The following is a 12,079-nucleotide window of genomic DNA, read 5'->3' on the forward strand; positions in this document are numbered from 1 at the left end:
GGGTGGGTTCAGTGAAAACGTGCCAGGAGCAGTGGCAGCTATGGAAATGGTGCCTCTGATGGCTGCTGGTGCAATCTGGCCGTGTTTCTGCCCGTGGGCCTCCGTTCCTAGTTCCCCGTCCACCCGGATCTCTGGATTAATGTCTGCTTTTCACCACAGGAGGGAACCCCTCACCCCACGACACTCTGTTTCCCCAAGACCTTGATATCACACGCATGAAAGGCGCTCGCAGGGAGAGGAGCTGTGAAGGCAGAGCCACCTGGCAGCGATCACCACCCCGGAGATCTTCAATAAATGTACAGATGTAGAACTTCGTAGCATGGTTTAATCGTGGCCTCCTCAGTATTAGGTTCAAGGTTGGACAAGATCATCTTAGAGATCTCTTCTAGTCAGACTGATTGTATAATTCTTTGAAATGTGGTGGACAAGAAAATAAGGCACTTTAAAAGGGAGGTTTTTAACCTAATTTTATGATCTATAGCAGTGTTTTGGTATCTTGCTTGGCTTTGCTCCTCACTGATGAGGTCCCCATTTCCCAGTGAGAATCTCACTGGAACTGTTCTCACTGTTTGCTATACACACGTGGCAGGAATATCCCAAAGACAGTGAAGGAGCTGACTTGGTCTGTTCTGAGGCACCAATACAGACAGCCTGCAGGTTGCAGAGTCCGAGGAACCCATGCAAAGTGGCTGCCACAGCTGGTGGCTGGGCAGTAAAACAGGAGCTGAACTGCAGCAGCTGTCTGTACAAGCTGCCTGTGAGTCAGTTTAAACTGTTTGACATTCGGTCCTAGTAAAGGCCGAGGAATACGTTCCACTGAATTTAATGAAGGCTGGAGTGAGGCCACGTTCAGCTGGTTTTGTTTCCCTGCCTCACTGCAAGCTATGCTGGAAACCTGCAGCTAGCTAAGGCTGTGGAGAACGTTAACAGCTACGCACTGTTGAAGAGGGAGCAGACTATGAGCACTTCAAGCTAGTACTACTTAGCAGTACCAAAAAGCAGATTTTCTTTTCAGGGACTAGATGAACACTAAACATCATATATATGCATGGGCACACATATGTCTCACAGCAATTTTTGTCATAAACCACTCCCCCCCCCCAAAAAAAAAAAGTCCCATCATTTTGATAGTATTTTTCTATTTATAAACGTCTCCCATTTTATACATAAGTACTTAAATAGTTTTTAAATGCAGAAAGAAAACCAATATGATAGATTTAAGGAAGTCAGCAATTAGATAAATTTATATGTAGAATTTCAGTTGTTTACAAAGCAATTATACAAATTCTTTAACTCAAAGTTTAGATAAATAAACTGACAGTTCAATACATTCTCTTTTTATAGTGACATTCCTTACAGCAGTCCAGATTCTTCATTCTGAATTGTACTTGTTGTTCACATATTACAGATGAGACAGAGAGGAGAGGCTGACCCTGGGACAGAGCCACTTTTTATGCAGCTCTGTCTCTTGCTCAGATGCAGACAAACTATACAAACTACTACAGACAAACTATGCATTTGCTGCTGAATATTTTTCTCAAATCCTTTCCAGTTTATACAGGTCCCATGTACTTCAGCTCACTTCATTTCTGGGACTGTATGCACAGGACCTGTAAGTTGAAGTAAAAGAAGCTGAGTCAATGAAACAAACATTTTTTGAATTAAGTCAAGATGTCTTTAACACAGAAGTACTTCAGACACCAGCTCAGAGTCAATGAAGTTACACTGTCATAAAAAAAAAGGGAAACAAAGGCTAGGGGAGGGCTTAACAGTGTGCCAGAGCTGGCAAGAGATTGGAAGGAATCAGTTAAGATCATTACTGTGCTTAGTGCTGCAAATTGCACTTTTTTAAAAAAAAATTTCGGTCAGTAGAAAATGGGTTTTGACATTATTTTTTTGGGTCTGCTACCCAACAAGATTTCTTGTTACTGTCTCTTTGAATTCATTCTCTCCTCAACATTCCTGTACACCATTTGTACACCATTCTTCCCCTTACCACAGGACACTAACAAACCCAAATCTAACTGTACCCTCCCTCCCCCCCCCCCTTTTTTTTTTGGTGTAAGACAAAACTCTACTTTTGCCACTAGAGAACTCATCCAGGGCTGGGTAGATGGAAGTGCCTTTCCCCATCTCCCACACAAGAGCAGAGATACAGGTAAGCACTCAGGACAGACACGCAGACAGCAGAATTAAAGAGAAAATTGTGAGGTGTCTGCTACTTACATCTAGTTTTCTGTGCAAGTGATGAATTTTCATCACAGCCTCAGAGCTGCCCCTTCAGGCCTCATGGAGAAGCAGGAGGCTGGCCACTAAGTTGTCATACAGTCCAGGTACTGCCCTCATTTGGTTGCCATCCCTGCAAGGAGTTTGGGATTTCTGTTGGGATTTTTCTTAGTTACTCCTTTTCAGCCCCCACCAGCTTTACTCACCTCCTTTGCCATTCATTTATCGGTGCCAGCACTGATCCTGTCTGCAGCATGCAAGGAGGTGGAACACACGCCTCAGACAACAGTCACCCTGTCTTCTGTGAGAAGGACCAGGAAACAGGAGCTAAATGTCTCCTCAGGGGTGTGTGGAACAGACACAGAAGTGACCCAGCACAGGCTCTCTTAGAAGCATCTTATTTTCTTTCTTCCCCCTCCAGGCATAAATGTGGTTGGATGACTTCAGAAAAAAACTTCTCTTGGGCCCCAAAACTAAATTATGCTTCTATTAAAAGAAGCTGGAAAGTGTTTGGGAAGAAGCTTGTCACTGTTTAAGAATTGCTGACTATGAAAACACCTGTACTGGCCTTGATAAGTGAAAGAGATACATTGTGCACCTTTGCACAACGAATTTCTCTACCATGGGGCTCACTGATGATTGAGTAATCTGGAAGAAAGTAGCTGAATTGTTGAGGCTAATCACTTTTATTTAACAAATTGCTTGCAAACCAGTGACAGTCAGCAAGGTATGAATTTCCTGCATCACCTGTTGTTAATCAGAATCAGCTGTGGGAGGGAGAAGAAGTAACCTCGGTGCATCAGAGTTTTGAGTTCATACATTTGGGGAGGTAGGGGAGATGTTGCAGTGGGTAAATGTGCAAGATTCTCACACTGAATGAGAAAACAGCCAGCCTGACATGTATGGAATCCCAGTGATCTCAGGCAGGTCAGATTCAGCCAAAGCTCTCACCCTTTTCCCCCTGCCTTGAGCACAGTTGAGCCTTGTAGTGAGTGTTAAAACAGCAAAGGACATAGAACAGCTGGAGTCTTACAAGTGGCCAAACTTACAGCCTTAGAATGGGGGTGTTTGTAGCCCAGTTCTGAACCTCGTGAGTTTGGCCTCTTTTCCCCTGTGCCTGTTGGCATTAAAAACACTGCTCGGGGCCGTCGAGGTCGCTCTTACACTAACCTGGCCTCAGAGAGGCACTCTGACTGTGCAGACGGGGTGTTTCCCTGTCCAGCAGGGGCTGTCTCTCTCCTGAGGCTGTCTGTTCCTTCTGGAGGTGACAACAGGGTCCTGGCAATGTACTCCTGACTGGGGAATCAGCACCAAGCAGATGTGCACGCTGTGCTCTGCTGTGCGTGAAATGCGATTGGGTTTCTGGTACAGCCCCCCTCTGTGACTCTCATCCAGATACCGGGGTTGTGTGAGGAAACATTGCCTTCCTCGCTCCCAGATTAGTCCCCATCTTTCAAGCCTAAGGTCAGGTCTGCATCTTGGCAAGGAAATGGACTAGGATGGGTTCTTGTGTCCTTATATTCTGCCACCGGCACCCACAGGCTAGTCAGGATTTCAGAGCTCTCATTGCAGTGAAAAGCAGCCGAGCTCCTCCTTTACTCACAGTACCCAATAAGCTGTCTCTGGACAGCCGTGGCTTTCCCCTGCTGCGTTCCCTGAGGGCTTTGTGGCAGAGTGAAGGATTTTTATCTTTATTTGACACAAAGTTGGAGCTGAAGTCTTGAGAGATTTAAGGCCCCTGGTGAATTTTGCATTCCTTCTACAGACCTGTGTATAGGTTTGTGTTTAGACACTGACAGTTCAATGATTTGCCTTCCTTCAGACAATAGAAAGTGAGGGAAAGCTCAGAAAACTGAAGCCAGTCTTCTCAGCTGGTTGGAAGCATGCTGCCATAAATTCATCCTCCCTTCTCATTTCTTGCAAGGTGGCACAACAATAGCACTTTGTATCCTTGAGTTCTCTATGGCTGAGTGTTGTAGGACAACTATCTTTCTTTCTGGCATGGAAGTGAGCATTTGAGATTTGCTTCTTTACTTCTTAAACTAGGGCTAAACGAGCAGGAATAAATCAAGAGCCTCAGATGCACATACCTGGCTCTGTCTGTTACTGAACATGCAGTTTCATTTCTCACTGCTTAAGTGGCTGCATGGCCATGCTCAGATAAATGGTTTAAATGATTGCGTGCTTTCTAAGTGTGTAAGATCTTTTGAGATGAAAAGCCAAGGAAAATGGATTGACACTACATTATGGTTAACATTTTCTGCATGATACAGTTTTAGGGACAGAGGGGAGACAGTAATCATGACATAGAATGCCACGTGAGTAAAATGAGACAATTCCTTCCAAAGGTGGAAAGCAAGGAGGAGGTTGTGCAGAGAGCAGACACGAAGAGGTGAAATTAATGACAAAAATTCAGCATTGTGGAAAGCTTAAAAAAACTGTTCTTAAATTAGATCCAACTCTATTCACTATCATGTTTCCAATTCCCTTGGAAACTGGGATAACCTGGGGCTCACTAAAAAGTCTCATTTATGAGAAAGGGATTCTCTGATCTGTGTTGCAGTAAAAGAACCTCAAAGTGAAATATGATGCTGAAAAGAGGGAAGCATCTTTTCATAAAGACCTCATGAAAATTCCACATGGCAAGAAAAAAGTGATCTTTTCTGCAAGCTTCATACATCAAAGTCCTATTTCTCTGCATCCTTTGAAACACGTCACCTTTTCACAAGAGGTAAGATCAAAATTAACTTTATGGGTAAAAGACTGCCTCTTGAAAGTAAGCAGATAAAAGACATGAGCTTTGCTCAAAAGGAGAAAGTGTATTTAAATGGAAAACTTGATTTGTGAGGACAACCCCGTGCTTGGGTACTCTCATGTGCAAGAATACTTTCTTTTTGTTCTGTGTCATGATGGAGTTGGATTTTATCAGGAGCTGTCGGCCTCTCCTCAGTAATAACTAACATCCCTCTAACAAACAGTGATCAAAACCCAAGGGAAGCCTGGAGCAGCTCCCTGTGCTGCAGATGAGGCACACCTGCAAAGCTTGGACACAAGTGCTAATCCTTAAGGCCCCGAGCACCTGCTTGCATGCAAATTGTGGGCTAACTGGGAAGGATGTGCAGTGTGGCCATGCCTGAGGCAAATTCTCCTTCAGGCTTATGTTGTGAGCACATGCGTTTGTAATCCTGAAAGTCACAACCCATCATTCTTGAATCACCCAATGTCCTTGTGGTTTGTGAACCTCGGTCACCTTGAGGTGGGAGACCTTTGGGGCCATGCAGAGTTTCTGGGGGGACTGGGCCAGTGGGGAAGCAGTCAAAAGCATCTTTTTACTTTGTGAGTCAGAGTCCCCCTTCTTGTTTCCTTCTTGTAATCAGAGGTTAGAGGTAACAGCCTGATTCTTTACATTGTGCACAAAATCACGCTAGACAGTTACAGTTTCAGAGTAAATTAGCCTGCACAGCAGCAATAAGGTGGCTAATTATTTTCTTCCAAGTCTGTGATTCCTTGTTTGCCCCACTAATGTTGCCTGAAAATCTGTTTTGGGGATAGTAAGACATCAGCAAGATTTCCCTCAGTGTTCAAGTGCATCCTTTTGCAGAAATCCTCAATGTTAGATCATTGTGACTTCTGATACACGGGGACTTTGGGCTGGTTGGTGGGAGCTGGCACAAAGCTACTGGAATAAGGTGAGCTCCTGATCCACACAAGTCAAGGGTAAACTGTGGCTGACCTCCCTTAGCCAGTATTTCATTGATGCACAGCAGCTGAGAAGTGGCAAATGTAATTTTTTAAAGCCTATCTAATGTTCTTTGCAGAGCCAAAAGCCATTCCCCTTACCAAGGCTGCTGGCCAGCTACATCAAAAGCCAGAATGAATATTCCAATTAAATTATTGGGCTGTTAGCAGCAGGCATGGCTGCTTAATTATCTAGTAAGTCACTAGGGAAGTAAATTATCGAATCACAGCATGGTTTGGGCTGGAAGGGACATTAAAGCCCATCTAGCTCCAGCCCCCTGCCATGGGCAGCAACACCTCCCACCGACCAGGTTGCTCAAAGCCCCATCCAGCCTGGCCTTGAACATTTCCAGGGATGGGGCATCCACAGCCCTTCGGGGCAGCCAGTGCCAGTACCTCACCACCCTCACAGGGAAGAATTTTTCTTATATCTAATCTGAATGTACCTCCCCCTTCCCAGGAGATGGCGAGAGGCCAAGCGTGGCCCTTGGTGCGCCTGCCCTGCGTCATTTAGAGCGGGGTGCTCTTGCTAGGCCAAGTTGTGCCATGTAGAGAGTTGTGCTGTGCATACCATGGTTTTGGTTTCTTTCCAGAGTTTTTTTTTCCCATAGTTTTGTAGTAAAACATTTCTGTTACCGAAGCCAAATGTCTTGTATTGGAGTGGACATGTGGGTTCTCCTGTTACCCTAACCTGGGGACACCTCCCAGCTGCCCAGAGAACAGAACTGGTGACAAGAAAACTCTCCTTGCTTCCTGGGGACAGAGCAGACCAGAGCCCTCTCTTCCCTTTGCATGCATTCCCAGGGGAGCAATGGTCAGCTGTCGGCTCTCATTTGCTTTTGTGGAACTACTGAGCCTCCCCCCACTTTCTGTAACTTCATTCAGTAGGAGAGGCAGAGACAGGCATCCGCACGATGGGCATAGCCCAGGAGCTTCTTACCTGCTGCCTCCTATGCGGTCAACTCAAAAAGGACAACACTGTAGCTAGCCCACCACCACCCTCCTTCTCTGGGGGGAAGTCAGAAATGCATCCTGCTGGGACCTCCCGAATTTCGTAGCTGTGTGCTGAATGCAGTTACAGGAATTACTTACCTCCGTGGTTTTAACACAACAGCCTCAGGTTCTGTCCACACCAAGAAAGCAATTAGGATGGCCTCATTCTTCTGATAAATTGCAGGGTGTCACCACAATTTCTGCACTATTTCTGTAGGCTGGAGTCAAAACTCGGTGAAGCCAATGGACAGAAACCCACTGATACCTTTGGGCCTTGGATCAGGTCCAATAACCTTTGTAGCTTATTACTGTCAGACTAGCTAACCTTTAACTGAATCCATAGTACTGACTCCCCAGCCACTATGTACTTTGCTCTATAAACACAATCTGTTTGGATTGCCTTTGCAAACCAGCACTTGAGATGTGTGCGTAACCGGAGCGCTGAACGCAGAAGGCAAGGAAAACTTCAAGGTTCTTGGAAAGACCTGGGTACAACACAGAACAAATGAGTTTTCATGTAAAAAGTGATTTTATTTTATATTTCTCCAGAGTTCATGGCAAAAGTTTCCCATTACTGAAAGGAAACAAATACAAATTAGGCAAGCTTATACATCAGTAGTGAAACATGCCCTTCACAGTGTTGCTGCAACCTGTCCTTGTGAACTTACCCACAGTCCCAGCATTTCATCTTTGCAACGACAGTGAAAAATGTATTGTTTAAAGAGCATTGGGAAGAAAATATGAAAAGGACAGGATGGCCACAGATATAAAATAAATTAAAAGTATCTGTAAAGTTTCTTTCCATATACAAAATAACTTTTTTTTTTTTGTAATTTTATTTTTTTTAATTGACGTTGTCTGTACAAACATTAACTTTTAAACAAAATTAATTTACAAAGGCAGTTTTTACAAGGAGAAATGGGTTGCTAAACAAAATGTCAGTCTCCTGCAAACCACTGAGCATCTCCTCGGAGATGAATATCCTATAAGCTGTTGGACTGGTCCAGCACTGGAGCAGAGGGATTCACAACCCCAGGGGTGCATGGCACATCATGAAATGTACTCGGCTCCTTGCAAGCTCAGGGTCCCCAAACAAATGAAAAAATGTTGCCCACTTTGTAACCTTGTGCCACTGGTTCCAATGGACAACTCTCCTGGGTCCAGGTATCGCACTGCAGGGTGAATACACTTTATTTTGCACCCCGTGTTCTGCACACTTACTGCCAGATTCTGTATTCAGCCTCAAGGAATGGGATTTTCAAGAGCTTTCTGCAGAGGCTTGCTCACAGTCTGCTCCTCACGGGGGGCTTTGCTCCCAGAGACTGAGGCAGGGCTGAATCTTTCAGGACAGCCTATCCGAGGAGAGAGTTTGAGGAGCTCGAGACATTCTCTTGGCATCTTTTGAGCCAGCCATAAAAATAACATGCAGGCATTAGATACTATATAATTAGATGGGAAGCAGAGCCATTTATCAATTAATACTATTTCAAATAAACAACAGGTGGCAAAAGCCCCCCATGCTGATTTAAGACTAAAATGGTGATTAATAACATTAGCTGGAAGTTATTCTGAAGACCCTAGTAATACAAAGTTATATACAGAAATCATCGCTTATGTGATTAATACATTACTGATGCTAGACATGGCTTTACTTAGAAAGTTGCATGTAAAAATAAAAATGCAAAAACAAATCCTGTGCATAAAACGTCTCACATACATAGTTAATTGAAGATAACACTCAGTATAAAGTTGGAAGAGGCAGATCAAATTTTACTTGGAAGATTGTACTTGTTCTACGTGACACGGTTAACGACAAAGACTGGATTTATCCCAGTGAAAACCAAACATAGCATATTGATGCTCCTTTTCAGGTGATGCTTTTCAGGTCAACTCCAGGCTGCCTTGTAACAGCAGTGTAAAGCATTGCCTATAGTCTTGAACTCCTCTTCAGTCCCAAAGAGTGACTCATAGCACTGCTGCGCTGGAGGAACTCCTATATGTAGGTAGTGCCTCTGTTTTGGAGTACACAAGCCAGAAAGCTTGGCTGCCAACACCCTCTTCTGATCTGGGAAACTCCTGCCATCCAAGGGTGGGCCCAGGTGCGTCTGACCTCTGCGGAGCCCAGTTCCTGACACTGCTTGTGCCAGGCACGGTTCACACACCCAGCTGAGCCCAGTCCTGGCCTTCTGCCCAAGAGCCAGCGGCTCCAAATCCTCCCTCCCCCTGCAAACGGGACACTGGGGCTTGGACAACATTCCCTGGGGGACTGACTGCCACTCTCAGAGGCAGTGGTCTCTTTTGCAGTGTGAGGACACATCCCATGAGGATTTAGAAGGCTGCAAGGTACTTTCTCTGCTGTGTTTGGGAAGACGTAGACTGGTGCTGTTCTGAGACAGGAACATGCTGTCATCCTAAGGCAAGGCGATGTGAGGAGAAATCCAGCCCTCAAGTGCTGCTGAGCTGCGCCCGCCTTTCTATGGAAAACAAGACGTGCACCTTGAGAGCATTCAGCCTGTACTGAATAGCAAAAATTACTGTAAAGGAAAGGATTTTGGCAATAAACTGTTACTCATCACCAGCTACCTCACCCTGAACAAAGAAATGGGACATACTGGCACAAAGCCGAGGTTGCCTTGTCAAGCAGCATGAAATCTGTTTTGCAACAAGCTCTCTACAAATAGAAGATTAGATTGGGTTAGGTTTATTGTTTGAGCTCGCGCGCTGTTTAGCAGCAGCCATTATCGTGCAGAACCACACAAACAAGCTATTTATCCATGCAGCTATTACAGAAGGCAGCTAGGGGAAGCCCCTACGTCTGCTCGTGCTTGCAGGGCCTGCTGTCCGAGAGCTGGAGCCACCTCCCAGCTTAGCCAGCGCCCCCCCCCCCCCCCCGTGCCCTGGTGACACCAGGCCCTGCAGCAGAGCGGGGGGTTCACAGGTGAGCCCCGCAGGATGAGCAGCCTGGTGCACCTCGCTGCTTCCGACCGTCCTGAAAGCCACGGCCGGAGCCCCCACAGCTCAGCAGCACAGACAGGCTCATTTTCACCGCCAAGACACAGCAGTGAAAAGCTCTGCTGTCTGCAGCTCTCTGTCATTTCAGCCAGAAGAAAAGCACAGCTTTTTTACTCCAGTTTTTAAGTCAAGCTGATTTGCACACTGAATGTCTAACTTTTCTCCAACATATGGAAGCGGATCAAAAGAACCTTGATCTAAATGCACACAGCTGCACACTTACTGCTCACTTTTGATGGCAGTTCTGCTCCTTAAGATGAAGATGACACTTACTCTGTAAAAATTGAGACTTTTTTCTTGCAGTTCCAGGGAACTAATTCTTCAAGGCAATATCCTGCTACAGAGCTCTTGGAATCCTAACATAGGACAATCGAATCTGATAGCTGTGCTAATTACTGTTGCTTAATTGCAGACAGTAAGAAGGTATCAGATTGTAATTGTGGGAAATCTGACTGCACAGGTATGCTGTTGAAGCAAGATAAGGGAAGGACTGCAACCCTAACTTGCATCTGGGACTCATCTTTTTCTCCCTGTCCCCCTCCCCTCCCCCCCCTTCTTTTTTTTTGAAGTAAACTCCTGTCAGCTTCCACTGAGACTCTGTGCACTAAAAAGTCATTCCTGAAAGGATCCCTAGGTTGTGTGTTCCACATCCACGCCTCTCACACCTACGCACATGCAAGTTACTCAGGCTGGTAAACATGATAGCACTGCTGACCAAATACAAAAATCAATCATTGACTGTTTAAATTAGCTTCAAATAGTCAAGAAACTGCAAGAAGGCATTTACATAGGAAAACTGTTATCACCTTCAAGGAATCACTGACTCCAAAGTAGAGAACTGAACTCTCTTGACCATGGGGAATTAATTTATTCCCTGTGAATATTTGCCCTTTAAGAACACTACTTCACACAGGCAGTTATGTAGATTACTTATCAAAAGGTGGTTCAATGTTTACTCTTAGCACAAACTAAAACGTTGTTAACAGCCAGAAGTGCTTTAAAAAGCTTCATCTCCTACAGAGGATATTGCTAGAAACAAAGCCTGAAGTTTATCTGTCATTGACCCAATAACAGATACAACTTTTTGCTGATGTGTATGATTCATTAGATCACTTTTTTTCCTGCTTGTAGTTTTGCACAAATATTTTCCAGGTGGAATGCATGTTTTGTATTTTTGTTGTGCAAAACCTGCTAGTAAGAAACCTTAAATTGACAGAACAGGTACAGCAAAGTTGATTTTCTGAATAGAAGCACTGAGAAAAAGAAAAGCTACTATCTGATTAACGTGACAATCAAACCTCACCAACCAGAGCTAGTTTAGATAAAATAACTGTAGTGAAGGTCTACTGGTAAGAGTTACGCACCAAATAATTTCACGTTAGGAATCAACTACAATAATTTACTCAAAGATTATTTGCAAATATGTTCTCAAATATTTGTTATGAACAAGTCACTCAGCCACTTCACTGAGCATGATCCTTTCAAACCCTTAGCCTGCTGAGTTTCTACAGTGGCAAGAAAGAGAAGTCTTTGCTTTTGAGATACCACAATTTCACATGCAGCAGTAATGTGTTTTGTGTTCTTCCCACCAAGGGCACTGACACCTAGTAATAGGTTAACAAAAATGAATACACACATGCAGTCAGTGACACGTCATGCCAAGGAAATATATGTCTAAGTTGGATTATCTAAGGCTCTTAGAATGTAAGTTTTTTTTTTTTCTTTTTTTTTTTTTTTCTTTCTGCACTACTCAGTAACCTAAGGCAGAAAGCTTAGCTTTAAAATGATTAATAGTACATTTCTAATCTCCCTCCCCATTAGTCACCAGAAGAACGGAGACAAAAATTAACAGCTACTGCTGTTTCCAAAATCATGTACAAAAATAGATCAGTATGTCCTTCTGACAGTCTCAAAAATCTTGAAGAGTCTTCGGTAAATTCTTCTTTCATCTCTGTATTTCTACAGAAACAGTCAGTCCTCATTGCCATGAGTTACATCTCGGTCAAATTCAAAGATGAATGAAGTTCATGTTCCCTTTCCTTGGAACTGCTATTCAGAATCCATGCCATTTCCATCCTTTTAGTTTGGATAGATTCAATTTTTTTCCTTG

The 12,079-nt window shown here is 44.2% G+C and overlaps 1 protein-coding gene across 1 annotated transcript in view; it reads right to left on the reverse strand.

The window, feature by feature from the left end:
- Positions 1–1,119: 1,119 nt before the first annotated feature.
- BMP3 (bone morphogenetic protein 3) overlaps positions 1,120–12,079 on the reverse strand; it is a 39,503-nt gene continuing 28,543 nt past the window's right edge. Inside the window, exon 5 of the mRNA XM_035325753.1 lies at positions 1,120–1,610. The gene's annotated coding sequence lies outside the window, so the exon portion shown is untranslated. The remainder of the gene's footprint in view (positions 1,611–12,079) is intronic.

Source organism: Oxyura jamaicensis, chromosome 4 (genome assembly GCF_011077185.1).
Source record: "Oxyura jamaicensis isolate SHBP4307 breed ruddy duck chromosome 4, BPBGC_Ojam_1.0, whole genome shotgun sequence".
NCBI classification, from domain to species: domain Eukaryota; kingdom Metazoa; phylum Chordata; class Aves; order Anseriformes; family Anatidae; genus Oxyura; species Oxyura jamaicensis.